Below are 8,320 nucleotides of genomic sequence, written 5' to 3' on the forward strand. Positions count from 1 at the left end.
GATTATTAGTGACACACAGTGAATGAGATTCTCCAGCCAGCCCCCATTAGTGGCGCATGGCTAACTGCTGACTGCTGGGGCCAGTCCTGTTGGAATGGGAAACCTGACTCTACATTCATGGCTTATTTTGTACTTTGTTAACTGTCAGTGCTGGTGTGACAGAGGATTGATCCAACCATCGGGGCACAGGGACTTCTCCCACTTCACAGGCCCAAAGGTGCACTGGGCTGTCTTTCCAACCTCTCCATGAATAGCAGTGCCAAGCCCTCCCTTGGGAAAATAACGCCAAGGGAAAGATCAAAATACCAGATCCATGTCCTTAGTGAACGACACCACGTGGGATTTAGATAAATAATCGTCACACCCACACCCTCATTACCAGCACCAAATCTCTCAGAACCACTACAAATCATCTCATTTTACGCTTCATGTATTTTTTTTTTTTTTTTTTTTTTTTTTTTTGCGGTACGTGGGCCTCTCACTGTTGTGGCCTCTGCCGTTGCGGAGCACAGGCCCCGGACGCGCAGGCTCAGCGGCCATGGCTCACGGGCCCAGCCGCTCTGCGGCATGTGGGATCTTCCTAGACCGGGGCACGAACCAGCGTCCCCTGCATCGGCAGGTGGACTGTCAATCACTGCGCCACCCGGGAAGCCCCTTCATGTATTTTCTATGAAATATCAGCCTTATTCTAAATTTGGGCCATTATTTTAGACTACCCAGGCCATCCGGAACCCTCAATTCTGAGGACAAATGAAAAACATAAGGTCTCTTTAAGCCCTAATGTAAAACTTCAAACTTCTGTGGCTCCAACATCAGCCAACTTTCCGGAGGACATTTGCCTGGTATACGGCTGCACTGTGTACTGTGACATTTTCTTTATCTATGGCAACATCGAGTGCGGGGCTCATCCCCTTCTGGGCACATGGGAAGATTACATCTTTGCTTCTTTTAACTTTGGGTCCCATGACTAGTTCTGGCCAATTGGTTCTAAGGGGCAGTGATATGTGTCATTTCTGGGCCAAAGCACTTGACAGACAGTGAGACCCTCCACTCGCCTCCACCTACATCATCGATCACAGAAGTATGTGTTGAGATGGAGGGGCCACGAGGTTGAAGCGGCCTTTACCATTGAGCCAACCCTTGGAAGAGTCTCCCAGACCCACAGCCAACATCAGGTGAATGAAAAATAAACGTGTGTGTTTTAAAGATACTTAAATCCTATGTTGATTGTTACAATAACACAACTAGACTACCTTGGCTAATACTCATGCTTACTATGGGGTCAGTCACAGTGCTGGGCACTTCACATGCATTATCTCACTTACTGTTCAAAAGTAAGATTGATTCTATTAGGATTCCACTTCACTGATGGAGAAACAGAAAGGTTAAGTAACCTATCCCAGATCACACAGCAACAAAGTGATGCAACTGGATTAGACTCCTAAACGTACATTCATAACCACCACATTGCTAAAGAAGCCAAAGGTGAGCTCATAATAATGAGCTGAGTCAGAAGAAGGAGAGAAGCAGGGAGCAAGAGAGCCTTAAGGGCTAGGATTGAGAAAAATTTGAGGATTAGGGGAAAAGCAGGCACCTTAGAGAAAGGCCTAAGGCATCAACTCCCAAAATAACGTTTGGCAATTTAACTACATCAGAATTATTACAGGTTAAAAACTACAAATATATAAATAAACTAACAGTTAACTGAATTACATTTGTGTAAATGGAACATGTCATAATCAAGATGAGTATAGAAAAGTTTCACCTTTTTTTTTTTTTTGCGATACGCGGGCCTCTCACTGTTGTGGCCTCTCCCGTTGTGGAGCACAGGCTCCGGACGCACAGGCTTAGCTGGCCATGGCTCAAGGGCCCAGCTGCTCCGCAGCATGTGGGATCTTCCCGGACTGGGGCACGAACCCACGTCCCCTCCATCGGCAGGCGGACTCTCAACCGGTGCGCCACCAGGGAAGCCTAAGTTTCACCTATTTTAAATGCTGAAAACAATTGCCTGTTTTCCTATCAGGTGGAACACTGAGCCATTTTTCCTTACAAAATACTTTACTTCCAATGACTACTCAGATGCCAGTCTTCATATAAACCCAACAAAAATTTTAGGAGAATAAATTCTATTGACCATTCATTTGTTTAGAATATAACCAGACTTGGCATTCCATTGGACAGTAAATCAAAGAACCCAAAGCAATAACATTGAACCAGAGTCATTGTGGCGTGCCTTAGATGCAGACACATATATTGCCACTTTTAAGAAAATTTTCAAGATGTGATTATAGACATCTCCAGACGTTAGAAAAAAAAATGTAAATTCAAAATTTCAAGCAATAAGCATGAAAGATGATTCTTCAGTAAATTAAAATTCATTTTCTAACAATGTTGGAAAACATCTACATATTTATGCATATAACATTTTATTATGCTTTAAGGAAAGCCAATTGGAAGAATCAATATAAATGTATCATGTCTTAATATTCCCAAAGTTTAACTCCACCTAAATACTGACAATGAAAATATCAATTTTAATTTAACCCGTAACTATAGATTTACTTCAGAATCTATGGAACTGTTTTAATTTCTTAACTTGTCTGAATCCACTTGCCCTCCACTCCTGCATTTAGTTCCTGTTTCAATTTCCATCCTTTTCTGCCCTGTAGTCTTCATGTTTTTTCAGTTAGACTGGACTAAATATCAGCGGAGGACAGAGTCACCCCCCGCATCTCAACTAGAAGAGAGGAGATACCATTTACATTCTTTATTGAGATGTGCCTATAAACTCATAAAAAATATCCAAGGAATAAACAAAAACTGAAAGTAGGTTGTCACCCGATGAGACCTTCTCCTAAGATCGTGTCCACTGAGCACAAGGACTCTAAAATGCTTCCAACCTTCACGTTTCACATATTGTTGCCTTTTTAAAGCAATTTAAAGCCCCCCCAAAAGATGTTTTAGAATGGGAGGAAATACAGGAGATACAGGAAAGAACAACTAACTACCCATCTCCCCGCTGTCCCACCTCTCCCCCGCACACAATTGCCACTCCAGTTTGACTTCTCAGGGATTCCCAGCACAGCACGCCAGCACTTACTCTCACCCTTTGGTAAATGCCCTTCCCAGATTCTTTTTCCTACCAGAACCTGCATATCCATCCTTCAGAGCCCAGTTCAAGTGCCACTTCCACCATGAAGCCCCCATGAAAGTTCAACCCACTGCAATCTTTTCTAAATTTCTATTGTTCCAATCTTCTTTTATCACACACTCAGGATGGGGTTGTTTTGGTCAACATTTCCATGTGATTAGTCTTCTTCCCCCACCTAGACAGTAGCCTTCACACATTTTTAATTTCCAGGGTATCTAGCATGACATCATTAGCAGAGGCTGAGTTTCAATGTGTTGTTTAGATAACTAAACAACATTATTATGTATAATAATGAAATATTGAAAATGGGATGACAAAAAGTCAGACTTAAGGATTACAATCCAGTTTCCTCAATATAAGTAAACATCAGTCTTAATGTGGCAAACCCAACCCCAATGACCTAATTCATCATTTAAGAACCCATAAATAATTACTTTTTAAATATCCTTTGCTTCTAGGAGGGAACAAAAGGTTACAGCCTTGAGCTTTGACACTAACCCCACTAACACATTCTGTAGAATGGCAGCTCAAAAATCATGCCGCAACTGAATTTCATTATGGCGAGACTAGATGGAAGGCAAGGGCTTCACAGTTGTAGTAATATTGATTTTGGGGAAAACTTGGTTTCAGTAGTACTAGCTTTTGTCCATTAAGCAGCAACCACTGCTGAGCACGTCAGACAAAACTTCTGAGAACAAAACTTCCGCTCCCGCCGCCCCCGCTCCCCAGCAGGGCGCCCCCGCCCCCGCCCTGCTTGATTTTAAACCCGCAGCAGACGGAACTCGACTTAAAATAACTATTTTGACAGTTCAGATGTAAATATGTGAGCGATGCGTGGGGCTGTTTTTCCTTCACACTTCCCCTCACCCCTCGCTCCCTACAGCAGCCCCAACTCTGTTGAGGCGGAAATGATGGGAGAGCGCCGCCTGCAGGATGCTCCCCAAAACGTGGCCAGGGAAGTGACTCGTCCTAGACCTCTCAGCCCCGGGGGGACGGGGAGAATCAGAAGTTAGAGGAACCCTTGCTGACTTTCACCACACCACACTACTGTGCTAGAGTCAGTACGATATGTGAGATATGCAAAATCCCCTGCCACTTTTAATTCTTTCAACTAACCCCTTCACTTAACTCACTGAACTCCTGCTTTGTGCCAGGCACTAAGTAAGCATTTTAGCACATGCTGTCTTATTTGATCCTCAAAAAACATGCGGCGAGCATTATTATCTGTATTTTACATATGGAAAACAGAGGTTTGGGGAGATTGAGTTCTCTAGGCTGCCATAGCTAGCGAAGAGAATTGAGATCAGAACCCATGTCCTGTGCTCTTCCCCACCATAGCCAGTTGAGAGGAAGGAAGGTGGAGGCAGAGATCCACCCATTCTATAAGGAGGGAAACCAGAGTTTAGACAGTCGAAGTCACACGTCTTTCTGGCCACTAACAAGCATCTTAGCTGGGGCAGATCCAGGACAGAAACACAGCATCTTTAGGACAGCCAGCCCATGCCTCTCTCCCCAGTCTGGACCCAGGCTGTGTGCTGGGACATGATGGGACATCCTTTGGAAAGAGGGTAGGAGAAAATGTACTTGGAGAAAGAAAAGAGGAGGAAGGGAAAAGGAGGGAGGAGGTCTAGAGAGTGAAGGAGCTTAAGTAGGCATAGACTGCATAGCCTGGCCAGGCAGAGCTGTGACGTAGGGGAAGTTCATTGTCAGAGCTCCCAGCTACCCCTTTCTTTGCCCCCTTTTCCCCACCAGGTGCCCTCTCCCCCCACCAACCCATGCCGCCCTGGGGCCAGATGCCCACTGATACTCCCATGCTTTTCTCCCATCCTAATGAAACCTGCTCCGGGAGGGAATCCAATGTATTCTTTGATGCTGTGGGGCAAATGCCTGATAACTGCCCAGTGTTCACCATCCTCCTGGATGACAAGCCCCAGGGAATCAAATCCTGAAGTAAAAGAAAGGAAGCACTACTGAAATGTCAGACTCCTGGAGAGAAAAGGAATTTGGGAGCAATAGGGCCCACCTGTGACAGGAGAGGCTATGTATAGCACCTGTTTGCAAGGTGACTGCTGGGTTTGCATGTGCATACAGCTATGGGCAAATGTTGTAGAGGTTAGCAAGGTAGAGAGAGGGGTCCTGGGATCTGTGCTTTGAACATGCCTTCTGCTTCATCCTTCAAGTCTCAGCTCAAATTCCACTTCACTGTGAAACCTTCCCTGATCCCTCCCCACTCTCCAAACACTTTGCTTGTACTCTACATCTTGCATGTCACATCCTTCAAGCCTTTGCATGTTGCTTTTTATTAAATCGTGAGTTCCTCAAGGGGCAGGAATGTCTGATTTCCCTGTGTTTCTCCTACAGCTCTTCCCAGAGGGCTTTGCACAGTCAGGACTCAATATTGATGGGACGGATTGAATTGACAGGCGTGCACAGCACACATTTCCCCATACAAGGGGTAAGGACTGGGATACTGACAGCAGAAGGGCCAGGGGCAGGCACCCCAGCTGACTCCTGGAGACTGAAAGGTGTGGGGCACTTATTTGTCCCAGACCATCAGCGACCACTATTGAGTGCTTATGTACTAGCACTGTGGTGGCTGCTCCGGGAGAAGGGGCAGCCCCTCCAAGGAGCAGCCAATCCACCCTCTAAACTACGGAGCAGCATGTGACACTTCAGCCTCATCCTGCCCCGGCTACTCCATGCCTTACAGGATGCTGGCTCTGGGGTTAAACCTGATGGCTCTAGCTCTCTGGCCCCCTCAGAGCCTCTTGCTTCAGTGATAATTTGGATTTGCTGGCCCTCCAGTCAAAGTGGAGTTATGATATAATAATTCTTTTAAAAGATAGTTTTTAGGGGTAAGACAGGAATAAAGACACAGACCTACTGGAGAACGGACTTGAGGATATGGGGAGGGGGAAGGGAGAGCTGTGACAGGGCGAGAGAGAGTCATGGACATGTACACACTAACAAACGTAAGGTAGATAGCTAGTGGGAAGCAGCTGCATGGCACAGGGATATCAGCTCGGTGCTTTGTGACCACCTGGAGGGGTGGGATAGGGAGGGTGGGAGGGAGGGAGACGCAAGAGGGAAGAGATATGGGAACATATGTATATGTATAACTGATTCATTTTGTTATAAGGCAGAAACTAACACACCATTGTAAAGCAATTATACCCCAATAAAGATGTTAAAAAAAAAAAAAAGATGCTCAACAACGCTAATCATCAGGGAAATGATGCAAATCAAAACCACAATGAGATATCAACTCACACCTGTTAGAATGGCTATCACCAAAAAGAACACAAATAACACATGTTGGCAAGGATGTGGAGAAAAAGGAACCCTCGAACACTGGGTTCCACTGTTGGTGGGAATGTAAATTTGTGCAGCCACTGTGGAAAACAGTATGGCAGTTTCTCAAAAAACTAAAAATAGAACTACCACATGATCCAGCAATTCAACTCCTGGGTATATATCGAAGAAAAAAAAAATGAAAACACTAATTCAAAAAGATATATGCACACCAATGTTCATAGCAGCATCATTTGTGATAGCCAAAATACGGAAGCAACCTAAATGTCCATCAATAGATGAATGGATAAGAAGATGTGGTATGTGTGTATGTATACACACACACACACACACACACACACACACACACACACAATGGAATATTACTCAGCCATAAAAAGAAATGAAATTTTGCCATTTGTAGCTACATGGATGGACTTAGAGGATATTATGCTAAGAGAAGTAAGTCAGACACAGAAAGACAAATACTGTATGATATCACTTATATGTGGAATCTAAAAAATACAAGAAACTAATGAATATAAGGAAAAAGAAGCAGACTCACAGATATAGAGAACAAACTAGTGGTTACCAGTGGGGAGAGAGAAGGGGGAGGGACAATATACGGGTAGAGGATTAAGCAGTACAAACTATTAGATATAAAATAAATTACAAGGATATATTGTACAATGCAGGGAATATAGCCAATATTTTATAAGTATAAACGGAGTATAACCTTTAAAAATTGTGAATCATGGGCTTCCTGGATGGCGCAGTGGTTGAGAATCTGCCTGCCAATGCAGGTGACACATGCCATGGAGCAACTAAGCCTGTGCGCCACAACTACTGAGCCTGCACTCTAGAGCCTACGCACCACAACTACTGAAGCCTGCATGCCTAGAGCGCGTGCTCTGCAACAACAGAAGCAACCGCAATGAGAAGCCCGTGCACCACAGTGAAGAGTAGCCTCCGCTGGCTGCAACTACAGAAAGCCCCTACGCAGAAACGAAGACCCAACACAGCCAAAAATAAATAAATTTATTTTTAAAAAATTGTGAATCACTATATTGTACACCTGTAGACTTATATAATATTATACATCAATTATACTTTAATAAATATATGTATATATGATCTGATTAAAAAAAAGAAGAGGGCTTTCCTGGTGGCGCAGTGGTTGAGAGTCCGCCTGCCGATGCAGGGGACGTGGGTTTGTGCCCCGGTCCGGGAGGATCCCACATGCCGTGGAGTGGCTAGGACCATGAGCCATGGCCGCTGGGCCTGCGCGTCCGGAGCCTGTGCTCTGCGATGGGAGAGGCCACGACAGTGAGATGCCCGCGTACGGCAAAAAAAAAAGAAGAAGAAGAAGAAGAAGAAGAAATGATAGGTATTGCAAATTAAATAAAAAGAAATAATTTCATTAAATAAAGAAATAAAAATGGCTCCTTGGACTTGAATCAAGATGGCACTTGAACTCATCTGCACTTGTGAACACATCAACAATGTATCTATATGTGGAACAACTCTCACTGAAAACTAACTGGAGACTAGCAGGACTCCTGCACAACCAAGGCTTTAAGAAAGATCACACAGAATTGGGTAGCAAGGGAAGAAAAGCAATCAGGTCAGGATCCGTGCCCCTGGGAGAGGACTCAGAGTAAAAGAGAGACTACACAGGTGGAGACCCTCCCTAAAGAGTGAGTGTTTTGAGCCACACACTGGGTGCCCCAACACTCAAATCCAACAAAAGGATGATGAGCCCCTTGGCTGACTGGAGGACCAGTGAGACTAACAGGAGGGCTGTGGGAAGCCTGGACTCTGCTGCAGAGGAGTGCATAAACACTTGCTTGCTTCCAAAGCAGGGCAGAGAGGGCAGAC

This window comes from Globicephala melas, chromosome 1 (assembly GCF_963455315.2).
Source record: "Globicephala melas chromosome 1, mGloMel1.2, whole genome shotgun sequence".
Classification (NCBI taxonomy): Eukaryota; Metazoa; Chordata; class Mammalia; order Artiodactyla; family Delphinidae; genus Globicephala; species Globicephala melas.